The sequence below is a fragment of the Onychomys torridus genome, chromosome 9, assembly GCF_903995425.1.
Source record: "Onychomys torridus chromosome 9, mOncTor1.1, whole genome shotgun sequence".
NCBI lineage: Eukaryota > Metazoa > Chordata > Mammalia > Rodentia > Cricetidae > Onychomys > Onychomys torridus.
In genome coordinates, this window is record NC_050451.1 from 25,133,009 (window position 1) to 25,151,784 (window position 18,776).

General features: G+C 42.1%; 1 protein-coding gene and 1 non-coding gene across 2 annotated transcripts in view; one reads left to right on the top strand and one right to left on the bottom strand.

The window, feature by feature from the left end:
- Positions 1-18,776, top strand: part of Fhit (fragile histidine triad diadenosine triphosphatase) — a 1,532,194-nt gene that overhangs the window by 684,349 nt on the left and 829,069 nt on the right. The window lies entirely within an intron of this gene.
- Positions 18,704-18,776, bottom strand: Trnav-aac. The gene has a single exon. It is a non-coding gene; the product is annotated as a tRNA-Val (tRNA).

Below are 18,776 nucleotides of genomic sequence, written 5' to 3' on the forward strand. Positions count from 1 at the left end.
GGAAGTTCACCATCAATTGTTGAGACAAGCCCATGAATAAGGGGAACACAGGGTGAAGAGGGACAAAAGGCATAGCCAAGGGCACAGGCATTCTCTCTGGAAGGGGGACGGGGTCTGAGAAGGCTGGAAATAGTCTTACTGTGCCAGGTGGAGGGAATAAAGAGCTGAGCAAGGACGCTCTTAAAGCGGATCAGCCATGAAACTTTGTTGTAAGCCCAGGAATTGGAGCATGTAGGGACAGGGTCTAGGGTCACACTTAAGGAAGACCTTGGTTTCAAAGTGATAATTTGGATCCTGGTGTAGTTCAAAGGAACTGGTGTCCAAGCCTGGACTCTTTCCAATCCTTAAGTGGCCACCATTCTTAGCCTATGTTTCTGGAGGTGCTAGGAGTAGCTCATCTGTGCTCCAGTGCACCCTTTCAGTCAAGCCTGACCACCTGCTGACCAGCAGCACAGGTGGCATTTAGATGACACCAGTTTAAGATTGTTACCAGGGAGACTGAAATCCCTTTTGTGAGTCAGTGCCTCATTAATAAGAGAAGTTAGAAATGAACTCAAAGGGGAGCTTGAGGACATTTTCTTAGAGTTTAGAGAAAAACAATAGGCAGATTAAACTGCAGCAACCATTAGGGCAAGAGGAAGAGGGGGCTTCAGAGCAAGAGTGGGAAAGCCCAGGGTACAAGGGAAAGTGTTCTTAATCTTTGGCCAGTATCAGAAAAAATGAATAAAAACAGTGAGTTACAGTTTTCTGAGTCTTCAGAAACAGGCAGGCTGATGCTATCAGCTGTCTGCAAGGGCAGCAAGCATCTCATGGAGAACGGTTTCTGGGAAGGACAGGTGCAGCAAATGGTGGGGTAATTATCTCCCTTAGGCTAGGTAGCCTGGAAGGCCAGGTCTTTCTACCTAGGACTAGAGACCGGAAGTTAGAACAAAGATACCTTCAGCTTTTCAAACGATAACTCAGATTCCAAAGCTGACTTTTCCTGTCACGTGTGACCTGGGACCTGAAGGTCTAGTTAGCTGGAGTCTCCAGCGCACAGCTCTTGCAGCCCCAGGACTCTTTCTGGGCCCTGCTCCCAATCAGTGAGGCAAGCTGGAGTAAGAAGAGAGCTGGAGGGGTGTGTGTGTGTGTGTGTGTGTGTGTGTGTGTGTGTGTGTGTGTGTGTGTGTGTGTGTGTGTGTGTGTGTGTGTGTGTGTGTGTGTGTGTGTGTGTGTGTGTGTGTGTGTGTGTGTGTGTGTGTGTGTGTGTGTTCGGGGGTGGAGGTGGGGCTAACAGTTTCCGAGCTAGACCACAAGCTGACGTTGCCTTGCTGCTAAAGTGTTGATTTTCACCGAGGGAAAGTCCCTTCCCTGAGAGCTGGAGCCCAGGAAGAGGCTGTGTGGAAAGGTTACCCCCTCACCTCCAGACTGCTTAACTCCCTTGTGGCCCGCATCGTTGTTTAGTTAGGAAACAGAACAACATACTGAAAAGCTCACAAACATAAGTGAGCGCACAGTGGCGTACCAGGAAGCGTGAGCCTCCGCTTTATCTGAACAGGGAAAAAGGTCAGAATCCTCTTGACAGAGTGGTTTGCCCCACCCCCACCCCGGCTTTTAATTGGGGCGGCTAACCTTTGATCTCACTTCCTGAGAGCCACCGTGGAGAACTGCCTGCCTGAACTGTCTGTCTGCTGCTTCCTTGGCCTTCTCTACACCCTGTGGATCAGTCCTCGGCTTGGAAACACAGGTACCATTAGTTCCTCAAGTACAAAAGTCCACTCTGGAGACTGCTGGGCTGCATACCAATGTTGGAGGAAGACTTTTTCTGCAATTATAACTGTCTTTTCTTTACTCCTGATGGGGCTTTGTTTTGGGGACTGGAGTCGGGGAGAAAAATTGCATTTCCTTTTCAGCAGAAATTCAAACCTCAAACATGAATACTTTTGTAGAGGAAACAAAACATCACGTGAGGACGGCTACCAATGTTCTTGGGACTTCCCCTGGTAGTTTCCCAGTGAAATGTGGCAGCATCATGACTTGAGTCAGTGGGGAGATATCCAGCTGTTCACTGTCACCCTCAACAGCTGGAGGACTTTAGTTAGTCCTTTAGGAGCCTCACCTCAGGCCAAAATAGAATTTGTTGCTTCAGTATGGAAAAGTTTCAGAACTAGCCAGTATGAGAAGGAGTTGAAGATTGTGTTATAGGTATTTTAATAAAGTCATTTTGGTGGCTCTCAGTTACATCTTGGGAGATCACTTAGCAGGTCTTTCTTGGAGGCTGGAGAGAGAGTGCTGAAGAGTACACACCACTTTTGCAGTGGATCTGAGTTCGAGTCTTTCCCTCACATCAGGGGAATGATGGCCCCTTGAAACTCTAGCTCCAGACAATCCAGTGTCCTCTTCTGACCTCCGAGGTTACCTTCACACACACACACACACACACACACACACACACACACACCCCTAAAATGTTTAAAAAGCTAAGTGAGAATGTGGGGTATCTCTCTAGAGGAGTATCAGCTGTAACTTGAGAAGGGGAAACTAGACACACTAGGTATTACACAAGAGCTTTAGTATGGCCCTTTTCCTGTAGATGCAGTTTCTGGTGAGATTCCTAGGAAATTGCAGGTTTATGGCTGGGAAGGGAAAGAACCCTTAGGTAGTTGTTAATTATGCTGGAATTCTTGCTTCTCTGCTGGGAGAGGCGTCAACCTCCTCCTAGGTTGGGGCTCCATTCTTAGGTCCCCATAATGTCCCTTGTCTTTCTATCTTCCCTCCTTTGCGATTCAAGAGCTCTGTGCAAGTGACTCACCTTCCCAAGCACAGCTGTATCTGTTCAAAAGTGAGGCAAGTATGGTGAGGAATTTCAGCCTTGGCCTTGAATAGACTTTGGTATGAGTCTGAGAGCCTGGGACTCAGTAGTTTGGAGACTTGGGAGATTTATTTCATCTTGGGGGCCTTACATGATCCAAATTGGAGGATAATAGAAGCTACCTTAAATCTGTCACAAGAATGAACTGAAGGGCTAGTCCAGTGTCCATCAACCATGCTGCTACTAGAGGAAAGTTAATGGTGGTGCTTGAAGAACTCGCTGACTTTCTGGGTCCGGTTGTCCGTCCAAGAAACTATTTCCTTTTTACAGGCCCAGGAACCAGCCAGTTCTTCCCACAGTAGATTATGGCAAGGACATGTGACCTGAATCAAGACAAGTTCTCAACTTGACCCTCTATCTCCCTTTCAAGATACTCTTTTCCATCCATGGGTTGTTGACTTTGGTTTCTGTTCTAGAACATAGATGAGAACTGTGATATGTAGAGAAGGGAAGAAGCCATCAGGTACAAAGAAGAAGTCAGATTCAGGACAGCATGGACAGTGTGCATGTGTGCGATCTTCTTACAGTATTGCCTGTGGACTTTGTTTATCATATCTATTATATTTCTCAAGTCCCTCTCTTATTTATAAAGATGCCTAAAGAGAAAAAGTATTACTTATGAAATACAAAATAAATCTAGCTTAAGGATTCTGTTTAGAATAATTAAAATAAAAGTGTGTGTGTGTGTACAAAGAGGCTAGTTATTTATTCCTCAGACTGAATTGAAATTGGAGATTTTTGCATTTACTTTTTGTAATTTTTTTAGCATATTGAAGGCTGTTATTTTGTGCTGTTGATTTGAAGTGACCATTGCTTAAAAATCTGTGCATCAAAAACCACAAAATAGACTTGCAAGTCATATTGAGTATTCAGCAAAAGGCAATCATTTGATATAGTCTGTCCCTAAATAGATATTTGGTTAGAGACTGAGGGGAGAGCTCAGTTGGTGAGGAGCTAAGTACCACCCCAGAACCCACATAAAAATGTCTAATGTAGGGGCATAACTCTGTAATCTTGAGGCTGTAGAGGTGGAGACGGATGGATCCCTGGGCTCCTGGCCAGGTAAGCAAACATACTCTGCAAGCCCCATATTGGTCAGACCCTGGGTCAAAAAACATGGGGGTTGGTACCTGAGAAACTACAGTTGAGGTTGACCTCTGGGCTCCACAGGTAACAACAACATGTGTACCCCACCATCACCACAAACACATTCATACACAAGATAGAGAGAGAGAGAGCAAGATGGGGGGTCTTTAGTTAGTGAAATCCTACAGTTGCAAGTGGACTTTAATGCAATAGACCTTCTATGAATCCTGTAAGAAAGAAACCTTGTAGTAAGATTATCTTATTTCTTCCCAGTGCTATTTGAACATGGAATGTTTTCTTTAAGTAATGTATGTTAAATCTCCCGTAGCAAACTTGGGGAGCATTATCTTGGTCTAAGCTTTCAATTTAGAAATGAAAAGCAAAGGGCAAAGAAATGACTTGCCCCAGCTTGCTAGATGGTGAGTCTCTTGTATTCTATTCATGTGCTACAAATCAGGCATGATTATCTTGTACTTGAAGGGGGATGCTAAGGAAAGAGAGTTCTTGTCTAATGGACTTTACCTGGGGCTCTTGTTAACTTGCTTTCTGATCCTTTCTGCATTTTATATTTCAAAAAAGTACTCTCCTTTTGGCTGAGGGTACTTAATAGTATTGCATATTATGTAACTATATAGCTCCATTGTAATTAAAATTTTCTTTCTTTTCAACCCATAAGCTTTCTCTGTTTCCTCTACAGCCTGCTTTTTTTTCCTTTCTACCCCCAGGACTGCACACTAACAGAAATGTCCTTTGTTCTTTGTCTTGAACATACCCCAGGGGACAACTTTGGTGATCTGCTTTTTATTCTCAGGCTATATGCAAATTCTTGCATACTGTAAAATTTTCTCACATTCTCCTCAGAAGCCTAAAGACTCTACATAATCTGTTCCTTAAAAGAAAATTAATTGATATTAATTAATCTTTGTCCCCTGGATGACATTTTTTTCTTGATCTCCAATGTTGGTAATATATCATTCAGTTTTCTTAATAACAGCGTGTGGTCATGCCACTTACTCACTAGAGTTATTAAGTGCCCAAAGTGTTTCTTCTCGGGTTGTGCCATATAGAGAAAAATTGCAGGTCTTAGTTGCCCGTCTTCTGCAAGCTACAGCAGCCACTAAGTGTCCTGAGCTCTTTAGGATGAGAGCCCTTTTTTTCTTCCTTCTTGCTTAACAGTAATTTTGAATTCACTGTGGTTCAGTCCAACAAAAATGTGTCTGCTCTGTGCCAAAACAAGTACAAAGGATGTGGAGGTGGGTTTTGTTTCAATGTACTTCTGCTCTGGAGAGTTGTCACTGCGCTGAGTGACACTCAGCTATGAAGGCTGTGCTGGTGAATAAGTGCTCCGTTAGATGCTGTTGCAGATGTTAATGTTGCAGTGCATAATAAACTTAGTGGGAAGAGATTTCACAGAGGAACCATTCATCACTAGCATCCTGAAGACCAGCCCAGAGCTTATGAGAAGACCATCAAGCTTGGAAACTACTGGAATCACCATGCCCCCCACCTCAATATTTTCTGGTCTTTCTACCACCAACACTCTTGTTCACATCTTAGATGCTCAGAGTACTCCATACTCTGAAAACATGTTCATGATGAGAAACTAATCATTTCACCCAGCTTAGACAAGTCAAAGTATAATTCTTCAGGATACCCTTCTCTTTATCTTCATCTTCAAGATGGATTTCCCTGAAACCTCTTTGGGATTATGATAATTTAGACTTATATTTATGTTAAACATGTCCATATCTTTAATTCTATGTGTTTCCTATCCAGTGCCCTATGCAGTATTGCCCCCAAAACTGACTTGTCCCTTGAGATCACCCAGGGAGCATCACAAACTCCATGTGTCTCACCAGCAGACTATGATTTAATTGATGAGAGGCATAGAGTAGGCTCCGAAATTCTCAAAAGGACCCTCCCTGCCCTGCCCTGCCCTGCCCTGCAACAGTAGAAATGTCCTAAAAGCAATTGAGATGATGGCTGCACAATTGGGTAAATACGTTATTAAAACCCCTAAAATCTTGCATGCTAGTGACCTGATGATATGAAAAATATATCTCAAGGTGTTGCATTTTAAAACATACACACTGATCTGTTGCTGTGTGCCTGTAATCCCAGCACACAAGTGGCTGAGGCACAGGACAAAAAAGTTCCAGGCCAGCTTGGGCTGTGTAGACAGACCAGATGAACAAACAAAACATCCCAGGACCTAAACTGCAAAGCATTTCTGTCAGGCAAATAGAGATGTTGGGAATTAGAAACCAACTGTAATCCTCAGACACAAAGACAACCCTACTGGTCCATTACTCCACAGACAAGTGTTCAGAGAAGTAGTGATGGTTCCTTGCTTCTTCCCCGTCTTCCCTCCCTTACCTTTATGTCTTGATCCCTCCCTCCCTCCCTCCTTCCTTCCCTCTTCCTTTCTCCCTTTCTCCCTTTCTCCCATTCTCCCTTTCTCCCTTCCTTCCTTCCTTCCTTCCTTCCTTCCTTCCTTCCTTCCTTCCTTCCTTCCTTCCTTCTCCCTTCCTTTGGAAGCAGAGTTGGAGTTTATTTAATTTTTTTAATGTTTTAATTCAGATTTAAACAAGGGCATTAAGATAGTTGGGTGGATAGATAGATAGATGATAGGTAGGTAGGTAGGTAGATAGGAAGAAAGGGAGAATAGAAGAAAGGAAGGAAGGAAGGAAGGAAGGAAGGAAGGAAGGAAGGAAGGAAGACAGATGATAGAGAATACCCTAGATAAGTAGGGCTCCTCAAGGCAGACAATTGCAGGATTTCCTTCCATCCTCCCACAGATTCTCACCATGGCCTATTAGGTAAGCCTTGGATCCAATTTGTATTGGCTTTGGAATAAAATCCTCCTTTGGGGGAATTCAGTCCTTTCTTAGAATGCTGGAGGGAACTGGATTAGTTAGTCTCCTTGGATGACCATGAGGGATCCCCAGAAACACACAGAAAGAGAAAATGCTGGTACCAACATAAATTCAGAGGCAACTAACTATTCTTTATCCCAGAACCTGAAAATAGAATTCTATTTTTTAAAAATATTGCCTGGAATTCTACCTTGACCTTTGTCAACCTTCTGCTGAATTTGGTAGAATATGTATACAAAGATAGTTCAGCTATAATAGGAAATACATTTGGGTTTCAGGCCTAGAACACATGTGCTTGGAGGAAGTTGTACTGGGGATGGGGAGGGTGGGAGGCCTGGTGTTACCAGCCATAGGGTACACAGGAAAGAGCAGACTTTGGAAAGGGAAGAGGTTCTCCACCATGAGGAGCTCTTTGAAAGTGTGCTCAAGGCGCCTAAAGTAGGGTGGTGACTTTTCTGAGGGTGCTTCACCCCATATGTGGAGATGATGGCTGCTGACCTAAGAATAGCTTCTCCTTCTATGAATAAAGAGCAAGGTCAAGAAGAGGAGCTCGGCTTACAGCTGAAGAACTCTTTAGAAGTGGCCTTTCTAGAGACTTAAAGGTTGGCTTCCAGACATGAGTTTTAGTTCTTTGCTTCAGGAGGTAGGCTCTGTTTCTGAAGTGTTGAGAGCTGATGATGCTTTGACTGTCACTGCCAACTTTTGACAATGTAGCATGACAACTCGGGATTCTAGTTTTTAAATGAGTTTTCTGCTCTTGTCTATAGAATTTCAGCTACTGTTCATTTTGTTTTAAAATCAGTATTATTTTCCTCCATTCTTACATCAATGCCATATTTCTCTGATATCATTTTTAGGGTAAAGCAGGTAAGAATTTCATGGTGAGGAAGACAGAGGTAGGAACTAGGCATCATGGCATTACCCATTAACTCAAAGAGGTGTGTAGTTTTCAAACTCATTTTGCTTTTGGGATCAGAGAAGTTCCCAGTGGACCGCAGGGCCTGGGAGTTGCTTGGTAGTACATCACTCTGTGCTAAGTGCTGGTTTGTTGCTCTTCTGCAGCTCCATAATTCCACCCATTTACAAGTCTTCCTGGGACTTCCAAATGTTTCCAGATGTGACCATTTCTTCCTCTGCTCAATGCTCCCTTACTGATTCAAGTCCTTTCCATTGCTCTCTGGCTCCCCTTTGTACTCAACATTTCTTGCATTCTTGCTTGGCTATATATTCCATTCTCCATGCAGTATGCAGACTCTTCTCTACTAATTTCATATAACTCTCTTGCTTAATCCACTCCCAAATGATACCAGTTCATATCAGCAAAGTTTAAGTGGTTTAGCCTTATTTTTGTGTATTTTGTTCATGTTTAGCTTGGACTAAGTTTTTCTTGAAAGGGTCTAGAGAGGCCTCCCTCCAAAGCAACCCTTTTTCCTTCCTCTTTGATTCTCACAGTTCTCAAATTGTGAAGCAAACAAAAGAAGGAATGGGTAGTATATGGCTTTTAGTCTTAGCCAAGCTGGCTTAGCAAAGTCTTAGGAAATAAATGATTTACCTATGGATCAAATTGCTGCAGATTCTGATTGAGTAAATTTGTGTGTGTATGGGGATGCAGATAATTCATATTACTCTCATCTAAGTGGTAAGAGGGGGTTGTCTAGTATTGAACCCTCTGACTTGGCAAACTCTCTTATTCTTTGAAGTGAAGTATACCTTACTCTTGAAACCTGAGAATGGGAGATGAGCAGGCCACCCTAACTAACAACTAGCCTGTATGGTTTGCTTCCTAACTCTTTTGGTCCCTGAGGAGCCTCACTTGGCCATCTAATCTCCAGTATGTCCCAATGTCATGTTCAACTACATTAAACCATTCTAATTTTGCCCAGATCACCTAACTGTCTGAAAATTGTGTCTTCTAGCTTGCTTTGCTTTTTCTTTTGGATCAGAGATTGGAGCCTGATTATTTCAGTTACTGCTTTCTCCTCATCATTGTAAAGGGAACATTAAACCATGTAGTTATCAATGCAATAACAGGGAGTCGTTGCCACAAGCCAAACTGAACACAAGTGGGGACCAAACCTTTATTATGTATCTAGCATCTAACAAAATGTTTATTTGTTGAATAATGAAGGAGCACCTGAACTACACACATAGAAGGAAGTGATAGACTAAACATGAGGTCATCAAGTTTCTAATAATCAACTGGTCGGTGTTACTTTATCTAATAATAATTTGATAACTTTCTTACTTTTCTATCTATTTGAAAATTGTATTTTTCAGATTTATATATCCTGGGCAATAAGAAGGGGAATGTGTTTTGATATTAAGTCATCAATAGCAGTCCTTTTAAATTATTTTACTTTTTCAGGATCTTTTCCTCTTGTTTAGAGGCTGCTAAAGATGGCACTGTTTGGTCAGAGACCATTGTGTACTGACACAGCCAAGCACTGGAGCAGGCATTATTGAGAAAGAATGAGCCACCAGGGATCTGTCTTCACCTTCATTTTTCTTCAAATGGTATCAGAACCACAAATTTCAGTCCCTGAGCTATCTTTTAAAGTCACCTTGGATAATGGCCTGGGTCTTTTTTGTTCATTTCTCCAGGAAGAATTGGACTATTCACCTGTACTCTGTCCAAATGGCTATTGCAGATTTGGTCATTTCAACATCCGTGATAGAAGCTGACTTTTTTTTTTTTTCTCAACTGAGGCTGGGTAAAACAATTGCTCAAACATTCTTTGACTGTCTTTTACTCTATCAATGTCAACTTATAGGGATTTGTGCTTTTTACAACTTGACTGTAACTGTCTTAATCATGGAAATCAAAGGGGGTAGAGGGAATAAATTAATTTTGTTGATAAGAATTTGTCTTGGAATTGGGGAGCTGACTCAGTTGGTAAAGTATTAGTCAGGGATTTGAATTGGGTCCTCTTAGTGAATTCTGAGCCATTGAAAAACCCTGTTTCAATAAGTAAGTAAGTAAAAAAATTAATAATAGTTACGTAGTACCTAAAGGCTTCTGTATTCATATAAATACCTGCACACACTTGTACACGCACATATACACATACACAGTCTGCGTCCAGGTCTTTTGAAAAAATAGCTACATAAAAGCTTGGCCTGCATGTTAATATGTGTGACCTGGACTGCCACCTGAGGCCATGTTGATATTGGTGGTCCATGCTGCTGCTGTAGGACCATGGCAATATCCATGGGTCATGTTCCCACCAAAGGCCTTGGGGATATCCATAGTCTGGGCTGCCACCTGAAGCCTTGTTGATGTCTGTGGCCTTGCTGTATCCAGAAACCATGTGGAAGTCCATGATCTGTGCTGCCTGCCGTTGACTATGAAGGGCAGGGAAGCTTCTTTAGTAGTGGTATTGATGACTTTGGACTCGCTCTTGAGAATGAGAGACATAGAAACAGTCTAGAGAGGAAGCGATTGAAGAGAACTCTTAAATATTGTGATAGAGATGCTAAAGTGTAGCCCTTCAGTTGATAGCTTCCAGCAGCAGTGGTGGTAGGGAAGGGCTCAGTTTTCTTTAAGGGGCTATTCACTGAGAGTTTGACCATGCTCCAGTGATTATACAGGAAACACAAATTGGACTTGTTGTTATTTTTCCTTTTTTTTAATTCTTCTTTTGTTTTGGAGGAGTCCACCAGAGTGGGGCTGGACCTGGGAGGTCTGGGAAGTGAATGTGATTGGGGTACAGTATGTGAAATTTCTAAATAATCAAAAAAAATTATATTGAAAATAAGGGAGGCATAGGTCTTTCTGCTTCTTTACTACAGTGAAGGTCTGAGATGCACTTTCCCACTGTAACCCATCCATTAGGTTAAATATTAGCTACATTGATTCTTTATTTTGGGAGAGGGTGGGGTCTTAAATAGACCATTCTTTAGATGGGAACAGTAGGCCCTTCCAAGGTGCTTTCAACAGAACTTAAGTACTAGCAGCATGACCATGGAAAGGAGCAGGGAGTGAATTCACTTTGCATTTATCTGATGTTCATTGATCATGTGCTAGTGGCTGTGGGTGTGAGGGCAAGTGACAGGCTTGTGTTTTCTCAGGAAAGGAACTCCCTCTCTAGATTTCCATCTTCCTTCTGTCTAGGCCTTGCACCCACACATGCCATGTCAAGATGAATGTCCCCTACGCTGCCTGGAGACAGCCTGATACTTACTGAGCTAAGGCTGACATGCTTATGATGAAAAGCTTATAATCTAAAGTAGGAAAGGGGTTTCCTTCCTCTTTTTCCCAGCTGCATGTGCTGGAAGAAGGGCATATCTCAGAGTCTTCATGGTGAGCAGGCCAGGCAAGGCCCACATGGTTCTCCCTATAGACTCATGCTGTCAACCTGGCCTCTCAGTGGAAATCCACTAGGTTTCTAGCCTGAGTCAAGTTTATGTTTACCTGTAGATTCTCAGAGTTTAATGAGAACTGATCAGTCCTTCAAAGCTGTTTTGCCTATCATACACTGCTGAAGTCTGAGTTTCAGGGTAGGCTGATAAGCAACATGGACTTGGATAACTTTCCTTGCCTCCAAGGAGATCATCATCTATACGAGGTGGAGAATCAAATGTATACTTACATTTGTAGGCAGGCTGTATATTTGGCTTGTCTTGGAGAAATGGGTGAGATGGGAGTAGGATGGCCTCGAACATACTTTTGTGTGCCATGCTAATTGATGCAGACCTCATTCTTGGGGGTAAGACTTCATTCTTGTATGACAAGTTGGGTTGCTAGCTATGATGAGGGAAGACAGTGACTCCGAATCGATGCTATAGTTGTTGGTACATTGGCTTGCTTATGCACTTAAAACTATGTAGTTCCCCAATCAGAGCAAACCATGTCATCCTTTCATATTATTAACTGTGATCTGGACCCTTTGGGAACTATCACACGAAATATCTGTATTTGACTTCCTTAAATGTAGGCCACTATCTGGTCTCTAACAACCTGGCACGCTTCCAGGAAAAATGCAGGAAAGACCTCTTGCCATCATAAGACAGGTGGTTTCCATGGCCACTAGTACAGGAAGCCTCAAACATCTTAGCAAATAGACTTAAGTTTTAGGAAGGTTTGAAAAACAATTGTGTTGGCTTGAGAGTGTTTGTAGGATGACTTTATAGGGGAGTGTCATAAGTCCCCACAAAAGGCAGATGCTTCTCACAGTCTAGACCTGGGAGGTTAAACAGCCATAAACACATATGCTTCCACTCAGTAGATTAGTGAAGAAAGGAAGTCAGTGTTAGCAAACCCTGGCTAGGTAGGTGAATTTATTTAGCATAGCTTTTGAAGAGCTGAGTGTTACACTAAGCTTTGGCCTCTCAAGTGAAAAGAATAGCATCAGTGATTAGAATGGAAGCATCAGTAAGGAAGCAATGAAAACTAAGAAATGAAAACTTGTTGGAAATGTGCCTTTAGCAAATCAAAGGCTAGCAGGGAAATCTCAATAGAAAGGCCAGAGGGGCGTTGTGAGGGAAGGTTTCTGTAACCAGGTGCTCCATAGTGAGTGGGGGCTTTGCCCTTTCCCCCACAGTGACACAGCTCTTGTTGTCCCCTCTAAATGCACGCTCTAAGGGGCTTCATTCTTTTTTTTGCTTGGCACAGAATTTCATGGGAGAAACTACCCCTAAGGAAAATTTTAATTGTCTCCTTCTTTCTTTTCATATTAATTCCTTGTACTGTTAAAAATTATCACTACTATGGATTTACAGTTTGCTCATTAGTAATAAGCTTGACATTTACTAATATAAAACTATGAATAAACCCACTAACTTAAAAATTATGTCACAATCAGAATGTTCCCATGGAAGCTGGAAGCCCAGGAAAAAATGTGGTCTTTAGATATTTATTAGCAAGATGATTAGTCGGGGGATTACCACAGAACATGATATTTCAATGCTGGCATCTTATTATTCATGCTCCTCACCAAACAAGTCCAGGTGCTTGCAGATGCACATATGACCACATCTTAGTCTGAAATGGGTGGAACCATCTTAGCGCTGCTGTGAACAGTGTCTACATCATTAGTCTAAAGCCTGAGCCTGGAATGAAAACTAGGTCTTTTGTTAAATTGGTGTATATTCGTCATGCATGATGCTGTGTTTCCCAGAAACAATTTCTTTCAAGTATACAGTGTATTCAGCCATATTCTAAAATCCCCACCTGTGTCTCTCTCTTCCATGCCTCTCCTTCCTTCCCCAGGTTCCATTCTGCCTTTGTGTCAGAAAACTACATCTCTATACATATATATGATCCACAAGTAAGGGAAACACATGATATTTGTCATTCTGTGTCTGGCACACTTCTCTTTATATTATGACATTGTTGACTGTTTTTTCTACTTTTTCTTTTTTGGCATATTGTTCTTTCGGGGGTCTACCACCCAGCTTCCAAATAAATCACAGATGGAGGCTTATTCTTATTTATAAATGCCTGGCCTTAGTTTGGCTTGTTTCTTGCCAGCTTTTCTTAATTTAACTTATCCCATCTATCTTTTGCCTCAGGGCTTTTATCTTTCTCTATTTCTGTATATCTTACTTTCACTCTGATTCTGTGGCTGTCTGTGTGGCTGGCCTCTAGCATTCTCATCTCCTTATTTTCTTGCATGCTCTTCTTTTTTTTCCCCAAATTTCTCCTTCTATTTATTCTCTCTGTCTATCAACACTCCCATCCTTTCTCTTGCCTCACTATTGGCTGTTCAGCTCTATATTAGACCATCAGGTATTTTAGATAGGCAAATAGACAACTTCACAGAGTTAAACAAATGTAGCATAAAAGAATGCAACACATCTTTGCATCATTAAAGCAAATGTTCCACAGCATAAACAAATGTAACAATCTGAAATTAATATTCCATAATATTGTGATCTCCCTTTGCATAAACTTTCCACTGAATGATATAATTTCATTACATGAAAGTTATTTCAAGAGATTGGGATCTCCTTCTATTTTCTGCACGTGGAGGTCCATTTCCATGTCATGGTTGAGGATGCTGGTTTTTCTCCAGTGTGTGTTTTCACATTCTTTCAAAAATAAAGTGGCTGTAGCTATGTGGGTTTAATTGTGAGTCTTCTGTTGTATCCCACTCATCTGCCTGTATGCCTATGTGCTGGTACCACATTGTTTTAGTTACTATAACTCTGCAGTATAACAACCAATCCAGGCTATTCCTTTCGTTCAGCATTTTGTTGGCTCTCTGAGATCTTTTGTGCTTTTGGATTTTTTTTCTTTTTCTGTGTCAAATGCCACTGAAATTTTAATGGAAACTGCAGTGATTGTTTAGAACACTTTTGGTAATACAGACATTCCCAACTATTCATAGGAGGTCTTTAAATTTTCTAAGACAATCAATTTCCTCCATGTTTTAAAATAAACATCATAGAGATCTCTTCCTTTCTTCTTCTTCTTCTCCTTCTTCTTCTTCTTCTTCTTCTTCTTCTTCTTCTTCTTCTTCTTCTTCTTCTTCTTCTTCTTTTTCTTCTTCTTCTCCTCCTCCTCCTCCTCCTCTTCCTCCTCCCCTCTTCCTCCTTCTTCTCTCTCCCTCCCCTCCCCCCTTCTTCTTCTCTTCCTCCTCCTCCTCTTCCTCTTCATTTGCTTTGTTTTGTTATGTTTTCTCAAGACAGGGTTTCTCTGTGTAGCCCTGACTGTCCTGGAACTACTTCTGTAGACAAGGCTGGCCTCCAACTCAGAGATCTGCCTTCCTCTTCCTCCTGAGTGCTGGGGAAAAAGGCATGTGCCACCACCACCAGGCTGAGATCTTTACTTCTTTGTTCAGGTTTATTCCTAAGCATTTTATTTATTTTGGAAGCTCTTGTGACCAAGCTTTTTCCAATCTTCCTGTGCTCACTGCTGGTACATGGGAAAGCTGTTGGTATTGATTTTGTATGCTGCTAGTTTGCTGGAAGTGGTTATCAGCGCTAACTTTTCTGGTGGAGTCTGTAGGTCTCATGCTCAGGATCATGTCATTTGCACATAGGCATCCTTTGACTATTTCCTTTCCTTTGGTGTCACTTTTATTGTGCTTGTTAGAAAATTAAGGCAGTTTGTATTTCAAGCAATTGTTGAAATTTATGTACTACTTCCTTTCATTTTGTTGTTTTATAATCTTTGGTTTATTCCTAATCCTTGCTTGTTTGTTTGATGTTCTAGCCTGATTTGTTCTTTCCTGTTGCCTCATGGAAATGCCTTGCTCTTCAGTATCTAGGTTTTCTTCAGTTATATTTTATAGTGCAGACTTCAGAGTCATCAGTTCCATTAATGTTTATCATGGAAAGTTATTCTTTCTTTTTCAGTTCTGAATTATGGTTGTGATGGATCGTTTGGACTGACAATTACTATCATTTGGAACATGGAATTCATAATTTTGTGTCCTCTTGGTTCATAGGATTTCTGTTGAGAAACTGACAGTTTTTCTGATAAATTTGCCTTTATATCTGACTTTGTACCCTTGAAGCTTTTAATATTCTTTTTTGGGGGAGTTCATTATATTTAGTCCTTTGATGATAATATGACATTGGAAAGTTTTCTTTGAGTCTTGTTTATTTAGTTCTTAGTGTTTCTGGTATCTAGGTGGCCATCTCTTGCTTAGACTTGGGATACTGTCAGTTCGGTTTTCGTTTAATATGTTTTTTATGTGAACAACATTTACTTCTTCAGTGTCCATGATTGACAATTTGGCCTTCTACTGGTATCACTCAGATCATCCATGTTCTATCCATACATTCTTCATTTATTCTTGTTAGTGTCTGAATGTTCTACCTCATCTACCCAGTCTCCAAGCCCTGCTACTCCATCTTTCATGTGACCCATGGGTGTCACTTCCCACAGTGCTTTGACAATTCAACTAACAGAGCTCTTTATTCCCAAATTTTAATTTGAGTTTTTCAGTATTTCTTTTTATTTATTGAATTTCTTTCTGTATGCTTTTTTCATATCTTTATTTCATTTGGCATTTTGTTTATCTTCACTTTGAATTCATTCTAGAGTTTATTCTTGTTCTCTTTGATTTTGTTAAACATTTTTGCAATTGCTTTAGAAATTTTGGGATTTCATCTCATCTACTTTCATTGGAATACATTACTGTGGGATTGGAAATCTTTGGAGGAGGCACATTACCTTGATTTTTCATGCTTTTTTGTTGAGATTTGCACAGATGAAATTAGGTTTCTGGTTGGATTAATAAAAAATCACTCATGTTCTTTCAGTGGAAACATTTCAATTTTCAGGGTTGACTATGGAGTGAGGCTGAGGTGTCCCTTCACCTGTGGGACTAGAGGTGTAGCCCATTAGCTAAGCTTTCAGAGTAGCTGTTCAGTGTTTAGTGAGAGGTGAGCACTCTCTGAGGAGTTCACTATGACGGCTGGATATGCCCAGAGTGAGAATACAGTGCAGCCAACTGAATCAAGCTGCCTCTTCAGTTCTGGAGGAGAGGGGAGAGTACAGCATGGTGTGTACTGATGTCTGTAACTTAGGACAGGGATAGAAAAGAAGTGAGCAGAGGAACACTAAGGGCTGGCATCACAGCAAGGGTCCAAAAATAGAAGAAGTAAACTTAAGAGCTGAGCGCTGCAGAGGAAGGGAAGAGATAAGGCAGCTGCAGTTAAAGATAGAATGAAAAGAGCACAGGCTGCTCTTGTAGAGGACCCAGGTTCAATTCCCAGCATGCACATGGCAGTTCACAACTGTTTGTGACTCCAGTTCAGGGGATCTGATGCCCTCACACAGACACACATACAGGCATACAAAATAAATAAATCTTTTTTTTATTATTATTTTTAAAGATAGAATGAAAAGAAAACGTGGTGAGTGAATGCAACTTATCTCAAATAATCCCAGCACTCAGGAGGGCAAAGGTGTGCCTCCAAGCTAACCTATTTCCTTTGGGAAACCTAAACAAACAAACAAGAAGGTGGGGGTGGTGGTGACAGGATGTGGAAGGGCAAAGCTGGTTCACCAAGTTGAAATTATGAATTCAACAGAAAGAGCGACATGGTGCAGCATCAAGGGTGCAGAATCTATGTGCAGCTCTTCACTGGAGCAGGGCTGCTGGCAGTCACCAGTCCTGCCCCTGTGTAGTCCCTCACAGGAAGAGGTCTGAGTGCTGGGGCTACTGTGTTCTCGTCACATGGCACAAGGGTTTAGATTGCCTCTGCACTGACTGTTTTGGGGTATGTTTGGCAGTCTTTTCTCTGAGGAGGAACAGGTAGATACTCCATCTCAGTGTGGATCCTTGTATGAGTTGAGAACAGTGCCAGGTCTGTTTCTGTATCTGCTCCAGTCTATTGCTCAGACCAAATTTCCCCTCCAGAGAAGACTGCATTTCTGGCTCACACTTCCCCTTTTGGTCATAAGTATTCTGCAGGCCAGGTTTCAGAGTAGAGTCCCTTGGCTTTTGCTGCAGGTTCTCAGCAAGGAGGGACCTTTGTTCCTCGATCCCCCTACCTGTCACTTTAGCAGAGGTCTTCACAAGAAAGGACTTCTCATTTCTGCTCCAGCAGAATTTCAGGAAGACAGGCTTTGCTGGCACCACACCTGTTTTGCTCCAGGGAGGCCCCATGCATGGCTTCTCTGTCCTCTCCCATCTTCATCCCCCTTTCCTCCCCTTCACTGTCTTTCGCTCCCTCTTCCCCCCCTCCATTTTCTTTGAATTGTCTGTTTCTAAAACCATGAAGCAGATTTTCTGAGGTGCTCTCTCTTCATCCAGGACCTCTTCAGTTATAGTCACTCTCACTGATAGGATAGCCCACCTCTTAGCATGGCTGGGACCTAGGCATATTACCCAGTTGATTTATTACCAATTGTCCTGAAAAATAGCTTTCACTTGCCACAGGGTGATGTCAGTTGATTGGTGATTGGTGTATGCAAAAGCTCTTGGGGAGGTCCTGCTGGAGGATATGATGCAGTAACTTAGCCATGGTTGTGAGGGTGAAAGTCGCCAAATTCATGCCATTTATGTGCCCTCCATAACCTAAGCAGTGAGCTTGCCAAGTGGCCTCCACGTTCTTAAGTGGAGATCTGAATTCCTGGGAATCTGTGTTTAGAAGGGAACATATGTTTTTCCAGGGCTCTGGGTAGGTAGGAGTACTAACCAGTACTGCCTTAAACTTTTGAGGAGCCTGGCGTGGAGCTCACAGCAGCATTGTGCAGCAGCTTCCTGGGGCTGCTGGTGTGTACAGATGGGAAGGCAGCTTGGGCAGGTGACTGAGAATGGCCGAGAGAGAAGCATGGATCAGGGGCTGGAGTGCTTATGTGTGCGTTGTCAGCTGCATGTCCAGGGAGTGCTCTGAGCCTGTGCGGTAACACAAGGCAAGGCCAGAAGTGGGAGTTAAGTTGTGCCAACAAAGCTCACCAGGGCTCTCAGAATAAGGGTTGTCTAAACAAGGAAGCTTAGAACTGGGTTAAAACTTCAAGAGTAACATTAAAACAATTTTTATTTGTTGCTGTTTCGAGGAGCAATGGTCCTTCTTTGTATTTGTCAATAAGTCAGTATTCAACTATATTAGTTACCAATAGCTAGCATATAAAAAATTATTTTAAAAGCAAGCACCTTCAAGACAGCAGAGCTCAAGAGTTTCAGTGTTGGGAGAACATTTTTCATGGCTTCCCTCAAACTCAAATTCATTTCTCAGTAGTACATATACCCTTTATTAGTGAGTGTTTGTCATCCTTTGATTATTATGTCATACTTCCTAACTTACTTACCAGTGAAGACTGCAATGAATTACACTCAGCAACACATCTCAGAGCAGACTGGCTCCCAGCTGCCTAGTTTCTCTGATGTCGTGAGAGAGCTACGAAGGCCTTGACTGGGCACATGGCCTGCCCATTCGACACAGCACTGTGAGCCTAGCATGGTCACACCACGGACTCCGAGTCAACTTTATTTTTGGAGCTGAGGTTCGAACCCAGAGCCTTGTGCTTGTTAGGCAAATGCTCTACCACTGAGCTAAATCCCCAA